The sequence below is a fragment of the Cupressus sempervirens genome, chromosome 3, assembly GCF_028749045.1.
Source record: "Cupressus sempervirens isolate cs-2001-9-10 chromosome 3, ASM2874904v1, whole genome shotgun sequence".
Lineage (NCBI taxonomy): Eukaryota > Viridiplantae > Streptophyta > Pinopsida > Cupressales > Cupressaceae > Cupressus > Cupressus sempervirens.
This window is the reverse complement of record NC_143120.1, coordinates 540857061-540870335: the sequence shown is the minus strand read 5'-3', so window position 1 is coordinate 540870335 and position 13275 is coordinate 540857061. Positions and strand designations below refer to the sequence as shown.

General features: G+C 37.6%; 1 non-coding gene and 1 pseudogene across 3 annotated transcripts; both read right to left on the bottom strand.

Moving 5' to 3' along the window:
* Window positions 1–1785: 1785 nt before the first annotated feature.
* On the bottom strand, window positions 1786–11970 carry LOC149567556 (callose synthase 11 pseudogene; annotated as a pseudogene). Of its 2 annotated transcripts, none has more exons than XR_016362438.1 (2): window positions 11583–11970; window positions 1786–7541 (listed from the first exon to the last, which is right to left on the bottom strand). The product of XR_016362438.1 is annotated as a callose synthase 11 pseudogene, transcript variant X1 (transcript). The 2 variants fall into 2 exon arrangements; XR_016362439.1 differs by lacking the exon at window positions 11583–11970 and adding an exon at window positions 11450–11568.
* Window positions 4363–4442, bottom strand: LOC149567557 (small nucleolar RNA J33). Its single transcript, XR_016363172.1, has one exon. It is a non-coding gene; the product is annotated as a small nucleolar RNA J33 (small nucleolar RNA).
* Window positions 11971–13275: the final 1305 nt, after the last annotated feature.

Sequence of the window (13275 nt, the reverse complement as noted above, 5' to 3'; positions counted from 1 at the left end):
AAAGAACATAATCAAACTTCAGGGTCAAAATCACAAATTTATGTCACTTGACAAATTCAGATGGGTAAACAACTCAGATACTTGTCCTACTTTCTAGGAAAATTAGCTTAGGTTAGTGTTTGGACTCAAGAATTATCTCCCCTCTTTTACCATTGAGATACTGCGATAGGGTACACTCACCTTGGCAATTTAGGGAAGTCAATACCTGGTACCTACAATCTACATAAAGTCCACGCATGTACATACTTATATATTCTAAACTAAATAGGCAATGGCAGGAAGTGGTGCATCATGTAGATCGCGACTAACAAGTGACTACGACTGACTCCCTCAACCACATCAGAAATGTCAATCATAAAGTAAAACATACAAGTACACTATAGACATGCAAATATGAGGTAAGTAACCATAGAACTGCATATAAATACTCCATCTAACTATCATCATGAAATAACTAAAATCACTGTATACAATCATCATTAAAGAATAATCATGCATACATGATATAACTAGTACAAAAGTAACTCATCATATAATCAACTGAGAATGAAAACATATCCAATAATCTAGAAAGAAAATGTCGCTAATCATCAAACATAAACATAAAGCTGGCCTAAAAGAGTTCGACAATAATATCAGAAAAGTCAACTAGGGGTAGGCATTACATGATACATGATGGGCAAAGGGGCTATTTCTTGTCCATCTCCTGGAGAATCATATGGAGTACGAAAGATGCTATGGTGTTTTGAAGTTGGGTCTTAATAGTAAAGACTTCAAGTTCTTTCAATGGGCAATGCGTCATCTTTCTAAAGTTCTTCCTACAAATGTTACAACTTTTGGTTTTTGTTTGTTTGATACTGCCATCGTTCCCCTCCAATATGCCACAAAAACTCTCAAATAAGGCAAATTCAAGCTCCAATCTCCAACATTGATAGTTCCAAAGATCTCTTTGAATTGGACAAAGGAAAAGGTAAAATGGTGATTGTTGAAGTAGTGGGATCTTCTAGAGTACATGATGTAGGTCGAGAATAAGGTGTGTGTTTTTTAGTCTGGCTCCTTTTATAAATGCTCGATGATGTAAAGGGCTCTGGTTGATATTATGTTATATGGTGTAAGGTTTTATGGGTCAAGTTATAGCTTCTATATAGGAATTGAATATGATATATGGTACATGGGTTGAAATGGCTGCTAAATCATATAGTTGTTTGAGACAAGTACTAAGTGTGTCTTAGTTGGTTGGGTAGGCCATGATGGACAGTATTAAAACTAATAATTAATATAAGTATGAGTCTTTGAATTTTTGCCTACAAAAAACATGGTAAAATAATAACAAAATTATTTTTTATCAAAAACAAAAGACAAGCAATCCCATCTAGTGTCAACTCACACATGATTATAATTTTGATTCCAAAAATCAAGTATTAAAATCATTATCAAAAGCATTATGATAATCTCCAAATAAATCTTAGACAAATTAAAGTACAACTGCACTAAATAACTAAACAACTAACGTTATATTTACAATCTTTTAAAGAAAAACATCCACTTTTATGAAAATCTAGCTCTTAGAAAATTCCTTAAATTTTTCTGATTTTAAATAAATCATTTTATTAAGAAATAAAAAAATATTTCAAATTGATAAAAAACAATCGATTAAGAATTAAGAATTCATAGAATAAATACAATAATATTACCTAGCACAAACAATATTTTAATTTAATTTAGTTAATAATAAAACAATCTTGTTAACAAATTAAAAAATTATCTATCAACTTTTTCAGCAAGTTTTCAATAATTTATTAGATTTATATTTTAGATAAATAATCTTCAATCTGACTAAAATGACTTCCTCCTAAATGTGTATTCAAGGTATGTGGACTCGTCTGAATGGATGGAGGACCCTTAAAGTCCCTCAGTTCAACTTTTACAACAGCAACTATTGAATACAAAATGCGGGAACAATTTAACAGAAAGACTAAAGATTTGGTGGCAAAGACAGGCCTCGACACGAGCAGTCTGCAAATTTACAAGGATTCCTAATATTCTGGCAAAGAAAGGAAAAATGGGTTTCTCACATTGTAATGTACATGAAGAAATGGTTTCTTACATGGAGTGGGTTTTCTTGCCAACGAGAATGCGGGAAATTTGGAGGCCGCGGCTGAAGGCCTCGTTGAAGAGGATTCGGGTTTGCATGGACTGAAAACCAGGCAGCCAAGCAAGCAGAGCAACGGGAGAGATGACAATGAAGGCGAAGGTGAGGTCATAGAAGCGAGCAAGAGTGATGACAGTTTCCCAGACCATGGAGGGCAGGAGGAGAGGGCGAAGAACTTGGGCAATGCAGATCAGACCCCACCCGGTGGGCATCAATGCAAGCATGCTTGTGGCCAAATCAATGGCTTCCAATTTGGTGCACCCCAGCAGCAGCCCAATGATCAGCGTGCTTAAACCCACCATAGACGCCTGAATGATCCGGTAGTAGATATGTTTCGTTGCCCCATACTTGTTTTGTGCATATGTAATCACCAGATATATGGCCAGTACCACCACTACATATATCCATGACAAGAAGTATACCAGAATGCTCTTACTCTCATTTGCAATGGCCAGCTGATACACAATTCCATACTGGAAAATAAAAAACCTAAGATTCAGCAGCAACTCCAATGCCTTTCCCCAGACACCTGTGGTGCGCAGATGGTCCTGTTCTTCATTCCACCAAACTTCCCAGCTCTCCTCTGCCTTGGTTAAAATTCCTCCTTTGTACCATAACCAGTTCATAAAATCATCTAGGTCGTAGACTGTTTTCAACCAATCGAACCCTGATGGGTTAAATATAAAGGGCGCCATGATCCATGAGAAGACCATAAACCAACTTGAGAGGGTCAGTAGGATATAAGTAAATGTTTTGGTCCTAAGAGCACTGTATGAAGCAAATACTATCAACAAGACACCCAGCTCAATCGCTTTTATAAAATGGCTTCGCGAGTAAAGCCTGTAGTTTTCTGCAAAACTCTTGTGCTCTACAACAAAGCCTCGCCCTGTTGCCCTGTACTTTGCACCACCATGAAGTATTGTCCTGCCAAAGAAGTGGGTGCGAGTACCCATTGAAAAAGTGTAGAACACTGATGCTAGCTGCAATTGCATGGTAAAAGCATCCCAAACGGCTGAAAGGAATCCATGCTCTATTGTATTTTCTATTATCATTGGAAGAGCTGTGAAGATACCAAGCTGTATGAGGAATTGCTGGTTGATGACTGCTCCAAGTGCTGCATTGTCTGTAGCATTTGCCACGTTTATAAGCGCTTGCTCTAATCCACTGAAGATCATATAAACACGACCCCAAAGAAATGCATAGACTGTTACAACCACTAGCATGGTGTTAAAGTAGTATCCAACCGTTGAATTGTAGAAGGAAAGCATCCGAAAAAAATCAAGGCGATGACCAAGCCTGTAGACATCCCTACTCAGCACTTGCTCACCATTGCCACTGGCAACCTTAGCTTCAAACATGGAAATCTGGTTTAGACCAACATCACGTCCCTTGCCTACCTGAATGTATTCATGATGAGTCACAGTACCTCCGCGCAGAGTGCAATTAAAGCCTGCAAATATATCCTCGCTAATGTTTATAACCTTCGAAGCCTTACTCATGCCTCCACGAGTTAAGAACCACAAGCGATCAAAAACATCCGGGTGGCCATAGTGCATCCTAATCTTCAAAGGATTTGCAAGTACACGCTGGCCAAGGGTAACAAAGTTCGTTTCTTGAGACGACATGAACCAAGCAAGTGAAGAAACTGATCCTGTGAACACATTTTCTCTGACGCCCAGTATAGAAGGCTTTCGGATGCCATAGTAGTTTGTGAACTCCTGTAACAAGTTTCGCATTTTGAGTGCCTCTTCAAAATAGTTTTCTTGATTCATATCAATTGTCTGCAAAGCATCACCTCTCGTGAAAATCAGAGCATGATTTTGATTTTCTGGTTTCCCTTCCCCGATTTTCAGTGGCCCAGGTAACATCACCCTGTAGATCTCCACCTCCCGTTGCAGTGCTGAGTCATACTTGACCAGAACTGAATAATATTGCGTAGTTTCTCTTCCAGTTTTGACCTCATCAAAATAAGCTATTCGAAGAGCCTCATGGTTCTTCATCAAATACAAGATATCTTTAGCACGATTATCCTGCCTTGCCTTTTGGGCACCATAAATCTGACAAGTAACAACATAAGTAAATTTCAAAAGGGCACAAGCATCTGCACCACTCCTTTCACTGTTAGGGTGCCACTGAGAAGGCAAACTCGTATTCTCATCCACGCCATCCATGGGCCTTGACGCTGTGGCAACAAGTTGTTGAAATCTTTTTAGAATCTCAATCTCTGATGCTGAATCAAGAAAAGCCAACATTTTGAGAGCCTTGTAATAGTACATCATCCCTCTCACTGTACGAGCCAATGTCTGTCCTCTATAAGAAGCCCATAACCGGAGTTCCATTACCTTTTTAGCTGTCCAGATATCATCAGGATCTGTCATTCCCTCACGGTGCATCCTCTCCATGAAATTTGACCATTCATCGGGATATATCCTCTGGAGATAAAATATGATTGACACGCCATCTTCATTTTCTGTACGAAGTTGTTCTCTGCTGTACATAACATCCTCATCATAGTAGGGAGTCAAGACGCTGAATGCCATCATCTTTTCAACTGGCACAGCACGGGGCATGTTCATAAAGAGAGAATTGCTGAAGAAAGCAATCCTGCGCCTTGCCTCCAGATTTTTGGGAACATGAGGCATTGAATCCCTTGTAGTCAAGATTGTTTGCAGCCGTCTTAATTGATGATAGAAATGTTCATCTTCTACATCGGGCAATTCTATGGTATCCTCAAATAACAGCTCATGGTCAGTACTTTTTGCAACCAGCCCAGCTTCCCTAAGTTGTACAGTAGTCCGCCTTTCTTTCGGAAAATCCCTTACCACAATATCATAAAGATTTTGCAACGCATTAACCACCTTTTGCTGGTCCTTTTGAGATGGTTTTGTTAAAAGAATATTGACAAGTGACATTGATTTCAAGTGTATTTCAGGTAGTTCAGTCATTCTGTATTTCTCTGAAAATTTTCCCTGACTAAGTGATGTATCAATTTCTTGAAAAATGTTGGCAATGATGGAGTACTCTTCGCTATGGTTATTGACGATTTTCTTGAGCAAATGTTTGAAGCTGTCATATGCTTCTATCACTGCACAACGACGGTATTCATTGGTACATATCTTCAACCATAATGCCTTGTCTTCACCCTCAAATGCACTAGCCTGACTTAAGGCATGCAATAGTTCATTACAGAGCAGTAAACATGGCCACCGAATAACACTTACATCCCAAGATCTTGGAGGCGTCTCCAATAATTCCACCTCTGAGTCACTTAAGATATCCTCTGTCCTAAGAGTCCTCACAATTTCATTCCATATAATGGCAAACCTCCCTGCTTCAAGCTGGTTAGTAGACTCAATTTTTTTGTGAACACCCAACCCATATCTCAATTGGATACGTCTGATAAGATCCCTTACTTTAGCTATCAGAGTTCCATCAAATTCAGGGAGGAGTACTTCTGGAATTAAATTAAACTGGATTGCACTGGCAAAGAATTGAAACCGAAGCCTCAATTGCTTAATATTCCGTATCTCGCCAAGATGAGAAAACAAACCCACCAAGGCTCCAACCAATGATGTGAAAATTGAGTACCATATCTGGGTATCCATAAAGTAAACTAGGATCACTGGTGTCCACAGCACCACAACACAAAATTGGTTTGTATTCTTAAATAGCTCATGCCACTTGTATGGAATGTTGTGAATTTTCAATATTACCTTTGTTGGCTTTACCATGGGTTTTATTTGGACAAAGTAGCTGAAAAAGAACTTTGCAAGCAACAAAGCTACCCAAAACAGAGTATAAAAAAAATTTTGAACAACACCCTCTCGAAGACCTCGCGCTACAAACAGTCTGGTTTCAAACCACCAAGTCAATAAATGAAAAATTCTCCAGTTGCTTTTCTCCATATAATTTCTAACCCAAGGAAGAATAAATAGAAGCAATGCCAGAAGCTCAGGAATTATGAATACCAGGGCAGTTTTTAAGTATATTACCAATCTTCTATTTGCCTCATCTGACCATCCTAAATCATGATTCCTTTGACCCCATATGCGACCGTAAAACACAGAGAAGACAATGGTCCATACTAAAGCAACAACGGTCTTTAGTACCATCCTTATTCCAATTAATGGAGTTTCTTTTGACACCAAACTGTACTGCATGCCAGCATCAAGCAATGACTGCCAAAGCCGAAGGCCTGCCCATGTGATAAAGATACTCAAGACCTGCACTTGTGTGTCTCTTTCTTTCAATTCTTTCCAAGGAATTCCAGAACCCTTATTTGCCACAATAATAGAAGCCTGAAGAAAAAGAATGTACATCACCCACATTCGGTCAAAACTGCGGAAAATGTTCCAAAAAGAACGTTGCTCTACAAATCCTGTCTTTCCCACCTTCTCTTTATGCCACATCCTCTTAAATTGTTGGATATCCCAATCAGGATACTTCTGAACCACAGCAGGTGATGCCAAAAATTTACTATTCTCCTTGAGAGGCCATCCCAGATCCTTGAAGCACCTGATGCTCCAAAAATACTCATTGATGTCATCATAATTTCTCCAGGCTGAATGAGGAGCCTTGCCCCCGCGACTGGCGTCAGCTTCAGCTTTCACACTAAGATACAGTGGTTTAACCACCTTATTCAGGAAGGCGTCTTCCCCAATATAAGCAGGCAACTCTTGCTGATCATTTCGGAACCTATTCAGCTCCAAGGCCATATGGTGGAAAATGTAGCACAAGCACTCAGGTAAAAATCTTAAATTAGCAGCCTCACCCCAAATAAGAAGATACAGAGATGTGTAGAGCAATTCATTCTGTTCTTTTAGTTCACGGCTCATATGGTCTTTTATTTGAACATAAGGTTTTCGGCCCAGATATGCACACCAACTGTAATAGTTTTTTAGAATCTTCTTTCTCAGACTTCGAATGACGCTTGGATTGAGCATGTTACTCATGTCATCCGTGGAAGGCAGTTGTAGTTGTCTATTCGCCAAGAGAAGAATAATATGCTCTCGTTGATTGCGGACATTGTCCTGTTGGAAACCAAACAAGGCACCCAGCCAATCAAGTATATCCATTTTTTCATTCCATCGTGCATATGGGGGCCTTTGAAGTTCCCTTGAACATTTCAATGCAGTAATGGCTGCTCGAACTTCAGGTAACTGCAATGCAGAGTGTTCTGCTAGCACATTGTTCACAGGAAGGATATTATATACTTCATCAGTGTTTATGTCATCCACCATTGAAAAATTAGATTGGAGCGAATCTCCCCGTGTGGAATTCATCTAGACTCCGTATTGAGATATGATGTTCAGGCTCTGTCTTCAAACATAACTAGAGGGCAGTTAAATGATCAATATAACTTAAGCTGGCCTTCTACCCATTGTTTAACCTGTCAAAGTAAGATTTACAAAAGATTAATTAAATGGACTGCACATCCTAGTTTTTGTCCCATTCGGGAAAATGGTTTTTGCTTATGATTTGAAAGAGAATAGTTTGAAATGTTACTGCCTTGAACCCTCATAAGAGATTTGAGCACAAAAAATTTACAGAAGACTCATTAGTTGGACTGGTACATCCTAGTTTGTCCCATTCAGGAAATGTTTTTTGCTTATAATTTGAAAGAGATTGTTTTGAAATATTACTGCCTTGAACCCTCAAAAGAGATTTGAGCACAAAGAATATGTAGTTTTTAGAAGGTCATCTTGAGTGCAGAAAGTGGCCACACCATTAAAAGAAACCTATGTTTAGGCTTGTGCCACTACATATTACCAATGTGAGCCACCACCAAATCAGCAGAACTTCATGAGAGGAAAGAACTCCCACTTGAGTTAACGTAGGGAACGGAGCTAAATCCCTTAGAAATAAAAAAGTATAATTGGTAATACACTTTGAAATCATCTAGCCATCAACTCAAAAATCATTTAAGGATGCTGTGTTTGTGGATTTTTAGTCATAGAGACTGCAAGAAACCAAATATTTTCACTATTTTGGTTGATTTTTGGAGAGAATTTATCATTGGAATTCTCAGACGGAAAACTGCTTCAAGGTTGGAATTTGATGATTGAATAATGATTAATTCTTTGTTTTTGTGAGCTCATATACTTTTATATTGACCGGTTCTCGAAAAAAAGTTAAATTTACAATTACATTGCACAAATTGACATGTATGATGAATTACGTGTCTTCATTTCAGAAATGCAATTTTCTGGTTCGAACAACAAAGATTATCCTCAAATTCCACTGTTTCTTTTATTTTATGGATGAAAATTTTCATGTTTTTAGGCTTCAGAACTTTTATTGGTATCGGGTGTAATCTTGCATATATGAGCTATAAATTTTGTTGGTAGGAGGTTGTCATGCACAATTTGATATTGAGGCATTACTGGGAGAATTGCTGTAGACAAGAATCTCCACTGATGTGCCACAACTCTCGTGTACATCATGAAGCTACCAACTTTGCCAAGGAATCTATATCGTATAACAGATTGAATAAAGTGTCAATGTTTGAACTGTCGAGAATTGTACACATCTTCATGGCATAATCTGAGCAGTTGGGCGAATCTTGTACATGCTCAGTGGTCAGGTCTTTTCAAATTGTAACACGTTGAGGTATCATCTATGGCACTGACTTGTACTGCAGAACGTAAAAAACAGATGTTGGAAAGAGTATAAAAGTAGTAAGAAGAATGTAGAAGAGCATCTAAGAGTCGAGTCATATAGTAGCATGTAAAACTTCCAGGGAATCTAGATATTATAACCGATAGAAAGAACAGAGCATCATTGTTTGAACTGACCACAATTGCAGAGAGCTTCGTGGCATAATCTGAGCACTAAGGTGAACTTTGTACATGACCAGTGGCAATCTCATTTCAAATTGTAACATGTTGAGGTATCAGAGATGAAAGTGAGTTGTACTTGCAATATAAAAACACAGATGAGAGAATTAGATAGATGTGGAGAAGTGTATAAGAGGAATATAGAAGCTACTAACTTTGCCGAGGATATTTGATGGAAGTTCTTCGAATCAACATCCTTAGACAATCACTCAAGATAGGGAACATAACTGAAGCTTTCTAACATGGAAGAAAAACAAAGAAAACACAAGACACCTAAAAAATCGGGTGCCAACACCACATAATGAGAAAACTAGGATAAATACCACCACCCGCAGAAGGTATATATGAGTTGGTTGATATTATGATACTAATGAGTAATGGGTAGTTGACAAAATAGACACAATTGACTGCTTCAAATCCAGTTAATCAAGAAAACTTCACTTCTCTTTACAACTTCTATTTTGCTATTATGTTCTTCCTTTATGGTATTGGTTTTTTAATATAAATTTCAAGGCTGAGATTTGAATTTTAGTGATGTCTGAGGGACAGATAGATGTGGTGTAACAGAGCCTAGGGTTCATGGATCTGTAGAGGACAGATGAGGATTGTATTCAAGATCAAATGATAAAATGTTCTAGACAGGCTTGAGAATGCACTCAAATAGCAACACATACAAATTCTGGAAGTCTGAACAGATAGCAATGTTTTTACAGGAGTTCCAGGTAGTAAAGTTTTTACAGGAATTCCAGAAATTCAAAGGCAGTTCACCTTTTCTAAGTTTGCATTCATATAGCTTCCCATAAAATGTTTTGGGCGCTGTGAGATAGAACGTCCAGATTTGAACTCTAATGCTGAATTTCAATGACACAGAAACTGCTCCAAAGAAACAGAGGCTACAGAGACATTTTTCTATTTAGTCTTTATATTGGCAATTCTATTTCTTTTGTTTTCATTGTCAAAATTTTATTTTTATCGGAAAGTATCCTGATAAGAACCCATTATTGTAAACAGAGAAACCTAGAAAACTTTCACTCTTAACCACCTTTTTTTTTTCCTAAGCCTCCAAAGTTTAAACAACATATGGAAAAGAAGAGTGATTACCAGAGTACGGAGACTTGATGATGTTGTTAGAACAAACAGCCTCATATTGATGGATGGGTGGTATATGACCTTGAATAAGATTGGGAATTCCAAAGTAAAAAGAAAGAGGCCTTGATGCTCTTAAATCTTGGTGACAAATAATATGTTGCCCAAAGTTTTAGGTGCAAAAGTTGCATGTGGGGAGTAGGTTGAAAGAAGATACTGGACTTTGGATAGCTGTACCTCATTGTATTTGAAGAACTTGTTTTTCTTTTTTGAATTGTATGAGTATGATTCAATTAAAGCCATTTACCAAGCATAAAAGATGCGACAGGTCGATCGTCCAGCGTACAATGAAATCAGAATTTGATGTTGTAGTACATTTAGTTGGAATATTTCTTCAGTTCAGATAACAACTAAAATCATTGATGAAGTCTCAAACTGCAGATATGGATTTCAAACTTACAAATTGATATTCAAAAATTTGAAATGCAGTAGTACCTGCAAGTTTTGTTGTAATAGAGTGAAATTGATCTATGCAAGTTGGATCATGCAATCTCAAGCGTACTTGATTAGACTGATATTTGCTGCTCTAGGATTGTATGCTTGCATATGGAGGGATATTACGGCTAGGTGTGGATCATGCATCTAGCCTTGGAAGAGAAGTACTAACCTCAAAAAATTGCTAGGAAGGCAATGATCAAGAAGACATTGTCTGCCAAATAGCAATTACGAATAGTGCGGTGTGGGAAAAAAAATCACGAGGCTAATGATTCAACTACTAATTTTATAACTGTTTTAATAGTTACAACCCCGTGGTCCTCATAATCAAGAAATAAAATTGGCTTCCCAAAACCCATATCCTTTTACTATAAAGAAATTTAGAAAGATGGCACTTTATGACGCAAAAAGCTGCACAACAACATTGAATTGTATAACAAAATCACTTGTATTTTGAACTCAGGGTTTCTCCAGCCGACCCAATGGTTGATTACATTAATTAAGACGGCCATTTTACAGCCAACTTCTACTGTGCTTCCATTCACTCTTACTTTCCATTGTTTTGACTGTTTTGTGTAGCTGCAACTAAGCAAATACTGTGTTTTTGACATATATTCACAACTGTATGGTGTACTCAAAGTTCATCCCCAAGAAATTATTCCAGTAAGTAATACAAATAGCACCGTGGATCCCTCTCAAAGGTTCCTTAGCTCAAATACCAAATGCAAACATATCAGTTCTGAGAAACAGTAGTTTTACAAAAGAACACAATAGAACTATTAAGCTTCAGAAACAACACAACTAGAAAACTTGACACTGTATGGATCAAGAAAGAGATTACAAATTTACAAAAATAAAGTTCCAGATTTGCATTTAGTACCCGTCTGAAATTCTTCAACAAAGCAATGCCTCTCAAATGTGCTCTAAAATTCATTTAAGACACTCAGATTTACACAAGTTAGAGATTGAAAAGCCCTCTGGAGGGTTTGAGTAACTCTAAACGAAACATTTACCTCCCGTATCCTTCATTTTCCAGTAAAGATTTGGCCAAATCCTTGCAAAAAGCAGAAGCCATGACTTAACGGGCGTGCAGCTTCACCCAATCGAATGCCCCCTGCCTTGACATTTTTACATGGTTTCCGTCGAACAAACTGTTCGGGCAGCTGGGCATGTATGTCCCTATCATTATCGCGTTTAGAAAAAGGATTGTCCGAGCAGGCCAAAGAATCATGTCAGCTGTTTTGTACTGGACGGTGTATATACACTCCACGATCTCTGGAGCACTGTCCAAACTCCCTGGAATGAATCTGCACATCACACGTGAGATTGGGCAAAAGAAAGCAAGGAATCTGTATTGATATTTGCTTGAAATACGTAATTTACTGCAAGTGGATATTCATGGAGGTTGAGTTTAGTCGGGACTCGTGTTCAGTCTTTATATTATTGGCCGTCACAGCAGCAGTCAAGGATCATGTTATTCTGCGAATTTTAAATTTTTTTTATATTTGTCTTTTTGTTGGAGACGCCACATGCACTTCTTTTGAGGAATAATAATAGAAAATAAATACACTCAAAATCTAACTAGGCATGCTGGCAAAAAAAAGTTGTAAAGAACTTTGGTTTGTAATGGGAAGAGGGGTAGGTAAGATGGACTTCTAAGGATGAAAAAGGTTGGACTTTTAATTTAATCGAATTGAGAAATCTTGATCTGACATTGATATGACTCGATTTTTTTATGATAAAGTTTTAGTTTTATTGTTTATGTCTGTTATTTGTCATTTGGAACGGAAATGTGTTACTTTTGTCTTTTGATTAAATTTATGTATTGTCATGTATAATGAATTCAAACTATCTTCATTTTGTCTAAGAATTTACTTTTTAAATAAATCTTAATTTTGTAGTTTGTGTTCAATGGTGAAGTTAGGTCTACATATGCTTTTTTGAAGTTGTATTAGTTTAAAATAGAAATTATCTGCCGATGCTTCCCATATCCCAACACTTCTAACCACTATTTTCATTTTGTGTATCTCACCCTTCTACACCATTCCCCCATCCACCTTTATATCCCCAACTAATTTATGATCATGTCCTCTTCTTTGCATACATTCCTTGAGTCTGCCTATATGCATCCCCTCTCTCACCCATGATTAGACTAGACCCTCCAATCCAACAAATTAGTCATCACCTAGGTGTTACACAAAATAATCTTTGTCGTTTGCTCATATTTTTGTAATGATGTTACCATTAACCTTCAACATAACCCTCACTCTATCATGGCCTATTTTTTGAAAAGGGTAGACACTTTCGATTCAAAGCATGAACTAGTCAGGGTCCATAAATTGGGGACCTCATCTCTAATATAAGCATTTGATAACCACACCCTAACAAAGTTTGAACCTTGATGGTAAGAACAATGCCATCATAATAGAACACAACCTAAACAGTATGAACTTAGAGATTAAATAGTTTTTTTGTTGATGCGGAGGGATTGGTAGGGTAAGTGCAACAATTCGGAGCTCGTCCATTTTATTTTGTTATAGCTTGCATCCTTGTTCAAGACAAGACAAGCCCCCTGTATAAACCTCATTTGTTGCAAAATGAGCATGAACAAGTGTTAACTAGTTTTAAGAGATATAAATCACTTAATTTGACCATGTTATTATTTAATTGGATAACAAAAAATTCAATCTCCTAGTGTTATTCTTC